This window comes from Panulirus ornatus, chromosome 56, assembly GCF_036320965.1.
Source record: "Panulirus ornatus isolate Po-2019 chromosome 56, ASM3632096v1, whole genome shotgun sequence".
Lineage (NCBI taxonomy): Eukaryota > Metazoa > Arthropoda > Malacostraca > Decapoda > Palinuridae > Panulirus > Panulirus ornatus.
In genome coordinates, this window is record NC_092279.1 from 14,827,711 (window position 1) to 14,838,660 (window position 10,950).

The 10,950-nt window shown below is 46.2% G+C and overlaps 1 protein-coding gene and 1 long non-coding RNA gene across 3 annotated transcripts in view; one reads left to right on the forward strand and one right to left on the reverse strand.

The window, feature by feature from the left end:
• The window catches only part of mGluR (metabotropic Glutamate Receptor), a 439,303-nt gene that overhangs the window by 325,951 nt on the left and 102,402 nt on the right, over positions 1 to 10,950 (forward strand). The window lies entirely within an intron of this gene.
• On the reverse strand, positions 746 to 6,123 carry LOC139765925 (uncharacterized). The gene is made up of 2 exons (XR_011716759.1): positions 5,726 to 6,123; positions 746 to 1,196 (listed from the first exon to the last, which is right to left on the reverse strand). It is a non-coding gene; the product is annotated as an uncharacterized lncRNA (long non-coding RNA).

A 10,950-nucleotide genomic window follows, 5' to 3' on the forward strand; every position in this document is an offset into this window, starting at 1 on the left:
TTCCTTACGCTGGGCCACTAGAGAGAGAGAGAGAGAGAGAGAGAGAGAGAGAGAGAGAGAGAGAGAGAGAGAGAGAGAGAGAGAGAGAGAGAGAGGGCCACATGAGGTCACGCAAGGCTAATCTCGGTTGCCATGACGGTGGACCAGGGGTGTCAGAGAGGTATACAGGTCATTAGGAGGTCGTGATAACGACCTCCTCCCCCCTGGATATTGGTAACCTCGTCCATCGAGATGATGGTAACGACCTCCCACACCTCGCGTTCTCTCTCTCTCTCTCTCTCTCTCTCTCTCTCTCTCTCTCTCTCTCTCTCTCTCTCTCTCTCTCTCTCTCTCTCTGCCAATTCCCCTCCACCTACCCCAGTGGAGGTAACGACTGCTGCAGGAGTGGCCGACGGCGACAGAGTCCTCACATAAATCTCGGCGGTGCGGCGCCGTCACCTTGTTAGCGATGGGCCGGGGGCCGAAGATGGCGGCCGGCCGGCCTGTGAAATGTTGCAGGGGGGAGCCTGCTGACCCGCTTGCCTCCCCTCCATGGTGGGTTAGGGAGGGGAAGGGGGAGAGCGTGACGTGTGCCCTGGTGGATGAGCGAGGGGGGGGTTGACGTGCCCCTGGAATGGGTGAAGAAGTGACGGTGTGTGTCTTGATTGGGTGACGGGGGAAGGGGGCGACACAGCACAACACATGATATTCATTATCCCGGGAAGGTAATTGTATTAACAAGGGGGGGGGGAAAATATGAGATTAATTCAGTGCTTTATTTTTATTCATTTATCTTTATTCATTTATATATTTATTTTGAAACAGAGACATAGAATTATAATTCAATTTCTCTCCCGCGTATCCATTGTATTAAGTGTATTTTTTTTTATTTCCTTTTTTTTTTTTTTTTTTGTACAACGACAATAACCGGGCACAAAGTTTGCCTCTGCTAATGAACAGCAGATCAGCTTCCAATATCGCTCCGCTCGCGCCGTGTGAATGCTGGGAAAAAACGGCTGTGCATTTTTTCTCCTTTTTTTTTTCCTTTTTTTTTTTTTTTTCAAAAGTCCACGTTTGGGGAAATCATACGATTTCTCTTTTTTTTCTTTTCCCCCTTCCCCTACGCCATTAATCGCCCCGACATTACAGGCTGATACCGTTAATAGAAATTTGATTCCCCTGTAGAGGCCGGGTGCTGTGTGAGTCCTCTCGATAACCTGGGAAAAGAAAAGGAAAATGAGTTTTCCATTTATAATAGAAATGATCATTTGGTTCATAAGATGGAAATCATAGTAATGTTGTCTGATTATGGTTAAAGATAAGGAATATGTTATTGTCAAGACAGAGTATCTTTCGTATATATGTCTTTTCCAGAAGTATATCATATATATATATATATATATATATATATATATATATATATATATATATATATATATATATATATATATATATATATATATATCCTCCCTGGGGATAGGGGAGAAAGAATACTTCCCACGTATTCCCTGCGTGTCGTAGAAGGCGACTAAAAGGGGAAGGAGCGGGGAGCTGGAAATCCTCCCCTCTCATTATTTTTTTTTTATTTTTCCAAAAGAAGGAACAGAGAAGGGGGCCAGGTGAGGATATTCCCTCAAAGGCCCAGTTCTCTGTTCTTAACGCTACCTCGCTAACGCGGGAAATGGCGAATAGTTTGAAAGAAAGAAAGATATATATATATATATATATATATATATATATATATATATATATATATATATATATATATATATATATATATATATATATATATATATATGTGTGTGTGTGTGTGTGTGTGTGTGTGTGTGTGTGTGTGTGTGTGTGTGTGTGTGTGTATGGGAAGGTCTGGACGGGATACTTCGTTAGTTTTCAGTCATACTTCATGCCGTTTGTAGACTTCAGCGTAGTGGCTGATTCTTGTTCACCAATGGACATGGACTGGAAGAAGAACGCCAGCATCATTTGCACGTCGTGACATAGAAAGAGTCCACTAATATGCCTGTTAATTTTGCCTCGTCTCTCGCAGCGTCCTGAGCTGTTCCTCCCACAAGATCAACAGATGAAGACTGTTTTCTCTCTCTCTCTCTCTCTCTCTCTCTCTCTCTCTCTCTCTCTCTCTCTCTCTCTCTCTCTCTCTCTCTCTCTCTCTCTCTCTCCCCCCCCGATTCCTCCCTCAAATCTGGAATACCATGAAGCCATGAAGGTAGTAGGAGGAGGGGGTGGAGGAGGAGGTGTTCGGAGAGGTGTAATAAAAGTGAGTGGTGACCGCAGACGCCTCACAGTGGAAGGACTGCCTTGATGGTCCTGTAGAGCGCGGAGCAACTAAACCCTCTGCCCTCCACAGGCGTTGCTGGGGGATGTCGGCGGTTTGTCACCCACGCTAACATAAAGCTGGACCCCAGCCAACCACAGCGGGAGGAAGGAGGGAGGGAGGGAGGTTAAGAGTAGGGGGAGAGTAAAGGGGAATGAGAGTGGGGAGATAAGAGGGAAGAAAGGGTAATGGACCTCAGGTTTGCTGGAATATGTTAGGGTCGACGTAAAGGGGCTCTGGCTTGTTTAACTTTTCGAACAGGTACTGTTATGGGAAGAAGCTGATGTTGTTTGTGTATTACGCTGTCTGCCTTGCTGCGCGGGTCCTACAATAGCTGGTATTTACACACTACGGTCGACTGCCTTGTTTAATGTACTAACACTAACTTAGATTAGGTTACGTAAGAGAGGCTTGATTGAGGCTCTGTGTTTACATAGTTGAGATTGTCGAAAGAGCTGTGTTTAACGCACTGGCGGGTCCCCTGTTTAAGGCTCCAGCGGTGGAGGGACAAGGACCCGCGCGAGCGCTGCTCTGTCGAGGCTTCTGTGAAGTGTTAGAGCGTCAGACGAGGTCAGAGGCCGATGATGTTAGGAAAAATGGAAACAAAATTGTTCCCCCACGATTGTGCGTGAGGTGTTCCAGGTCACCAAGATATGTTATAGTGTTATCCCTGAGGATGTTGCGAAGGCGCTGCGGAACGGGGCTGGTTATATCAGACTCCTTCTTGCTGCTGTTGGGTTTTCCAGGCTGGCTGGCGCAGATTTATTACGGGTGCTTACCGTTTTCCAGGTTGGCCCCGGGCCAAGGCAGAGTGCCGCTGCCCACACGGGCTCATGAAAAAGCCAGCATTAAAACGCCTTATGTCAGCTTTTAATATTAAGATCACCAAGTTTGCCTTCTCTTCTTCTTCTTCTTTTTCTCCCCCCCCTCGTCTTGTTACTCAGCCTCTCTGGCAGGAGTAATTCCTTTAAGGACGTCGGAAGCTTCGTTCAGAGGTGTAGGGAAGAGTAGGTTTGAGAAGTTACCGTCTCGATAGCCCTTCGTCAGAACACAGGGAAGGGGGAGGTGGCACTCCTGCAGTTCTGGTCACACACACACACACACTTGGCCCTCATCACCCAGCACCTGACGTGCCTCAGGAACTTCACAGACACTCCCACTTCGCTGACGTCCGCCGCGTCCCCGTGAGGGGAAGGATTCACTTGGTAAGAGTCCTACATAGGGCCGAGTTCGACTCCGATGGTCGCCCTGCGCGTCTCGAATTTCTAAAGGATTATAAGTATGTGTGTGTGTGTGTGTGTGTGTGTGTGTGTGTGTGTGTGTGTGTGTGTGTGTGTGTGTGCGCGCGAGCGCGGATGCGTATTCTCCCGTTTTTTCAGTAAAGAGGCATAGGAAATGTGGCGGGTGGGCCTCTTCGTGTTTGTCAAGAGTACAATTTATGTAGATGAAGTTCGTGTGAAGTTGTTGTGTGAGTTGAGGGGGAGGGAGGGAGGATTCGGAGGAGGTGTGGTGGTGGTGGTGGTGTGTGGCGGCGGCGGGGGTTGGGGTGGATGGTGAGGTGTCATAAATTGCGATAATAGAGTAGTTTGGTTAGCGATAAAGACGAGCGGGGTACGCGACTACGCCGCGTTGTTTGCCAGTCAAACCGTCTCTCGGGTCATACAGATCGAAGCTGTGTGTGGCGAAGGTGTGGTGGGCCCTAACCACCCACCCTCCGAACGCCAGCCTAGAAAGTGGTGGCGTGGGTGTGGCTGCCTCTCACCAGGGTAGAAGCCCTGTGTAGGGGAGACCTGTGGAAATGCCGAGTGCAGGAGGGGATGGGGGCATGGCAGTAGGAAAATAGAAAATGAAAAACAGATAACGCGTAATGTTAGGTGATAGGTTGCACTTAAATGCCTGCCCGAATGCGCGTTTAATGTGTTTTTATTTTCCGGGTTTAGATCCGCCCACATAAACTTTTATGAAGTCTATTTTACATAGTAATATATTTTTTCTATGAATATATAATTTTGTGAGGGTCTAACGCAATGGCCAGTGTCTCTAATTATATGTCTTATCTCCTGTGACACACACACACACACACACACACACACACGGGCCTCTATGCAGCAGTGGTAGCAATACTATCTATCTGTCAGTATTGCATGGGTTCGAATCCTCGGCGTAGCAGTCAGCCTATGCCCAACCCAGGTGTTCATCCTCCCCTCTGGTCAACACGGATGCAAAAAGACTCTTTCCCCCGTAATACACACACACACACACACACACACACACACACACACACACACCTAAACCCGCGAGATAATACTCGGTGGAACAGCACGTGTCAGGCCGCAAGAACAGCCTGGTCTTGTGGACGCCAGCGAGCATTCTTGCCAGCTTCCGTTCGCATGGTATGGTTGGCTCAGGCTGCCAGCCAGCACTTTTCCTAGCTTCCGCCTGTCCCGTGTAGGAAACATGAGAGTCTGATGTGAATTAATTGCTTAGTGTGTGTGTCTGTTTGTACGTATGTATCTCTATATATGATGTGTATTTCTGTAAGCGAATATTTAATGCTTACGTGTGTTTTTGCATCTGTCTATCTATCTATCTATCTATCTATCTATCTATCTATCTATATATATATATATATATATATATATATATATATATATATATATATATATATATATATATATATATATGATTATATATATATATATATATATATATATATATATATATATATATATATATATATATATATATATATATATATAGATAGATAGATAGATAGATAGATAGATAGATAGATATATTTAAACTTGTCTTCTCTCGTCCCAAGCCAATTATAATACTGGGGATGACGACTCTTGACCTTATTAATAAGACTGGGGTTAATTAGGGTCACCGAACATGAGAGGGGAGGGGAAGGGGGAGCAAGAGGGGAGTGTCGACCTTAGCTGCACCAAAATATTGACGACTCGAGAAGTTGTATTTTTTTATTTTTTTTTTTCTTAACTAAATTCCTTCAATATCAATTCTGGAAGCTGAAAGTTTCGGTGAATATTCATCGTTGATCTCGAATATTTTTGTGGTTAATCGTCACTAACCTCGGAAGTACTTATTTGCGAATATTCGTTAGTGATATTACGAATACTCATCAATGATCTCGAAAGTTTTTGTGAATATTCATTATAGACTGAGCATTTATTTTTTCTTTTGGAAATTCGTTACTGAAGATCTTGTACGTCCTTGTGAATATTCATCAACGAATCTTGACCATTTTAGGCTATTTTCATTTTCGGCCTTAACGCAGCCTACTCTAACACCTATGTGAACATCATGCTATGTTACCATATCGCTATATCTCACCTCTTTAAGTCAACAAGGGTAAGGGCTTTCTCCCTCCATTCTTTTTCCTCCTCCCCTTACCTCGTCCTCCTTCAGAATTCGTCGCCTCGTACACGCTGCTGCCCCGCAAGTTAGAACAACACCAGCAGAGCGATTCCACTTCGGAGGGAAGAGAGAGAGAGAGAGAGAGAGAGAGAGAGAGAGAGAGAGAGAGAGAGAGAGAGAGAGAGAGAGAGAGAGAGAGAGAGAGAGAGAGAGAGGGTTTTTGCCCGCGGGAGCCGAGCTGCCCACTTGGTGTGTTCGGGTGTAGGTGTTGTGTACTCAGGGTGGTGATGATGGTGGTTCGTGGCTTCTGTGGGAGCAGCGAGGCGGGCCAGGTCCGGCCCTCAGCGAGGTCCACACACACTGGGGGCCCAGCGCGACTCCACACCACACCACCTACATGAAACCACGCCAGACCACACCACACGGTACACTACCACGCGAGAGACCACAGCACCATTTGAAGCCCAGCTACCATGATATACACTGTACCATGATATACCTCGTACTACCATGATATACACAGTGCCATGATATAAACCGTACCATGATATACACCGTACCATGATACTAACCATACCATGATACACACCATACCATCTTATACACCGTACCATGATATACACTGTACCATGATATACATTGTACCATGATATACACTGTACCATGATATAAACCGTACCAAGATATACACCATACCATGATACACACCATACCATCTTATACACCGTACCATGATATACACCGTACCATCATATACACCGTACCATGATATACACTGCACCATTCAGAAGTGTTTGCAGCATCAACTGAGCAACACAAAACGCGACTTTTTCTCCTCCATCTGCTCACACAAGAGAGGCAGGGAGGCGCCTGGGCGGTCGGCCGGTTGAGCGGTGGTAATGTCACACGGTTAGCCATCGCCGTGTCTCCCTCGTCCGGTCATTGTGTGCGGGATAAAAGATGTGATTGTTGTGTGTGTGTGTGTGTGTGTGTGGCTTTGATGAAGGGGGCGGGGCGGTAAGGATGATACTGACCAAAGTCGTTTGAACAGAGAGGTTGAGGGCGACGGTGAATGAATTCATGCAGTTTGATTGATTTTCTCTTTTTTTTTTCTATCGATTTGTTTATTAATTGATGGTTGCCCGAAGACACCTTTTCTCGTAAGGCGTCCTGGAGTTACTCCAGGACACACACACACACACACACACACAGACACACACACACACACACACACACACACACACACACACACACACACACATATTGAAAAGAATAGAGGCTTCCCTCCCTCTCCTGGGTCGTATAAAGTGGCATATCGTCATGATCAACTTTTCGAATGTCAACGAACCATCGAGTCCCAGCCGGATATATATATATATATATATATATATATATATATATATATATATATATATATATATATATATATATATATATACACACATTTATTTATTATACTTTGTCGCTGTCACCCGCATTAGCGAGGTAACGCAAGGAAACAGACGAAAGAATGGCCCAACCCATCCACATACATATTTGTATACATAGACGCCCACACACACACACATATACATACCTATACATTTCAACGTATGCATACATATACATACAAAGACATATACACACATACACATGTTCATATGCATACATGCTGCCTTCATCCATATATATGCGTCTGTGTTTTCCTGTACCTCAGAATATCTTTTTAACATTTCGCACCTACGTAGATGAACCTGTGTAAATGAAGATATGTTACGTAAGCGGAAAGTTAACAATATTTTTTTTTGTACTAGACGATATTGTTTTAACACTGAAACACTTAGGTAACGAGTTGGAATATTTACAGCACGCGGGTCGGCCACCCATGGGTAAATCCCCATTTGTCTGATTAGAATCGGACAGATGAACGACTACGCCTTCCTACTCATATTCCCGAAATGTGCTCGTTGCTGGGAATATCAGTATAGGACTTGTTTTCCTTCCCCTGTGGCTGTACTACGCCTTCCTACCCATGTTCCCGAGATGTGCTCGTTGCTGGGAATAACAGTAAAGGCTTTGTTTTTTTTTTTTTTCCCCCTTTGTGGCTCTTTTCTCAATTATATTAACTACGGTTAATATAACACACACACACACACACACACACACACACACACACACACACACACGGAGAATCTTGAGTCACTCATCTCTGTTTTTCAAGTGACATTGCACAACTATGGCTTCGGCGCTGCATAGTTTGCAGCAACGTCATGCGGTGTGTTGGCTGGCCAGTGTTTCGAATTGTGGTAGAAAGAGAGGCACATGTGCCTCGTAGAACGGATTCAGTTGCGTGATCCGGAGAGTATGAGATCGAGGTTCACACCAACGAAGTAAGCGAAGCATGAGAGGCACATAAGGCTCCCAGGCAAAGTGTAGAGTGTTGAACCACTGCGAATCCTCGGATTATTTCATGGAGCGGGGATCTCAGAATCAACAGATTATAAGGGGCCTCATAGTCTATGACGAGGTTTTATACCTGGAGGGGCATTGATATTATCCTTAGATTCTTAATATCTATTGATAGAGACGGGATGGTAAAGCAGATTCCATGCCCAGTGTGTATAGAGGGTGTGCCCTCTGCGTGGCAGGCAGGTGTCGCTGTCCTCTCTCTCTCTCTCTCTCTCTCTCTCTCTCTCTCTCTCTCTCTCTCTCTCTCTCTGCAAGACAGAAGACCTGCTGGCCACAGGGACGAGGGAGACGCTCGGGGGAGGGACAGGCAGGCCCGGGAAGCGTCGTCCATCCCTGGAAGGGGCTACTTCTGACTTCAAAGGGGAAAGTGCCACACTCGCTCTCCAGTCAAATTGAACCCTCCTACCCCCCATCCCCGTCCCCTCCCCCAGACTTCTCCTCCACCCACCATACCCCACCCCACCTCCTCCTCCTCCTTGTGAGCACATCTCGCCCACGAGGTCATAACACGGTGACCCACCCTCCTCTTTTCTTGTATTTTTCTGGTGTGATATATTTTCCTCTTCCTTTCAACCCGTTTTCTTCTTCTTCTTCTTCTTCTTCTTCTTCTTCTTCTTCTTCTTCTTCTTCTTCTTCAAGCTGTGTTGTATACTCCTCGTTCGTCATGGTTATCGTGGATGCTAGCACTGTGTACCCTCCTTCATCCGCGTGAACTTTAAGTAACCTTTTCCAGCCTCAGTGTCGTGCTCGTATCTAATTTGATTCGTTTTGTCATACGTTCCCAAGTTCTTGTCATACGTTCCCAAGTTCTTGTCATACGATCCCAAGTTCTTGTCATACGTTCCCAAGTTCTTGTCATACGATCCCAAGTTCTTGTCACACGTTCCCAAGTTCGTTCTCATGATGCTACCTCTGCATTTCCCTTACGTTCTTACAGACTTTGTCTTCCTACTTGGGTCCTCCACTGCCTCTCTTCTCTTCACCTTCTCTTCCTTCATCTGCTTGTCCTCTTCTTTTTTCCCCTTTTCCTTCACTTCATTCACCTCCTTTTATCCTTCTCCTCCTGGTTCTCGTCTTCCACCTCCATATCGCCAGCTCCCTTGCCCCACGCACCACGCCGTGGCTCCACAGTGGACATTGTCACCAGTCTTGTATGCACACTGTTTTCCGTCTTCGTCCTCCCTCCCGAGCACTCCATCATGTTAACAGCCCCTGAGCTCCGTCTCGTTTTGCGCTTTTCGTTTGAGTACGATGCCTCAGTCATTGGCTTGACCCTTAAGATACCTGATCAAAGAACGGACCTTTAATCCTCCCTTCTCTTCCTTCTCCCTCTTTATCCGCCTCCTGGCCATTCCTCCTCCTCCTCGTCGTCGTCTTCCTCCTCCTCCACCTCCTCCTCTCGCCCAAGGTTCAAGCCAGCGTCTCTCGCTCTGTGGCGACCCATCCGGAGCTTCGGCCTCTCTCTCTCTCTCTCTCTCTCTCTCCCCAACCTCATGGCTCGGATGTGAGACAGAGCCACAGAAGACGTGATCTACCAGTGTGTTATACATCATATTATCCAACACGTCAGACCTGTAATGCACCACGATACCCTAGTGTGTAATGCGTCCCATCCCGTTGCCCTTGGATGATTTAGGGAAGATGAAATTCGCAGGGGGTTGTTGCCGACAAGTGGCGTTGGCTCACATGATGCCGGACGGTGAAAGGGACTTGGGAATATCTCTTTCAAGATTGCTCCCCCTCCCCTCCACGAAGGTAGTCTTGGAAAATAGAAAACGTAATTTGAAGTTTAGCTACGTCGGGAATCATCGCATTTCGTGCATAGTCAGGAGGAGGAGGAGGAGGAGGAGGACGTCTGCGGTATATTGATCGCTGCATCTCTCGGTCAGCAGAGGGATGAGGAGGGGTCCGACAGCAGAGGGATGAGGTAGGTGGGTGGGTGGAGGATTGTCAGCAGAAGGATGGAAGGTTTGTCAGCAGAGAATAGACGATGATACAGCCTCGCCGTAGAAAGTGACTTTTCACTCGCGGTGTAACTACAGGCCAGCGGATTCCGGTAACACACACACACACACACACACACACACACACACACACACACACACACACACACACACACGTGTAGCTTCCCTCATGAACAGACTGATGGAGTCGTCAATATTCGACCCACAACAAGGTTAAGGAAGCTTATTTTTCCAGATGACTCAAACTTCGCGTATCTCAAGACGGGAGGATAAGAGGACCCCAAACCCACAGACGCGAGTCCAAGTCAAACGGGGCCGTATCATCCCCGAGCACAAGGACCAGTATAGTCCCAGCCTCCTTCACGGGAGAAGGACCCCGGGGAATCGTAAAATTGAGAAGTCAAAATGAATGGGTTTGCGGTGATCACTCCCGCGTTTTCTCTTTTTCTTCCTCCGTTTTTTTTTTTTTCCTATCTGTAGTTATTGTGGGTCGGGTACTTGTTGCTTCCTCGCTCTTTGTCTTTTTTTCATCATTTCTTTCATTCCTTCATTGAAATTTGCGTTAGGTACTCAGGTGTTTTCATGTCTGACGCAACCTTATTGTTTTGATTGTATTTCCTCAAATGTTTTTTCATACTATTGTTTGGATAATAGGTAGTCCCGTTTTCTTCGATGGGTTTTCTATATTCGGATCGACTGCGAGAGAGAGAGAGAGAGAGAGAGAGAGAGAGAGAGAGAGAGAGAGAGAGAGAGAGAGAGAGAGAGAGAGAGAGAGAGAGAGAGAGAGACTGACATCAGTGAATAATAATAAAAGAAACAGCCAACCTCATGTAGGTTTTCGCTTCCTGC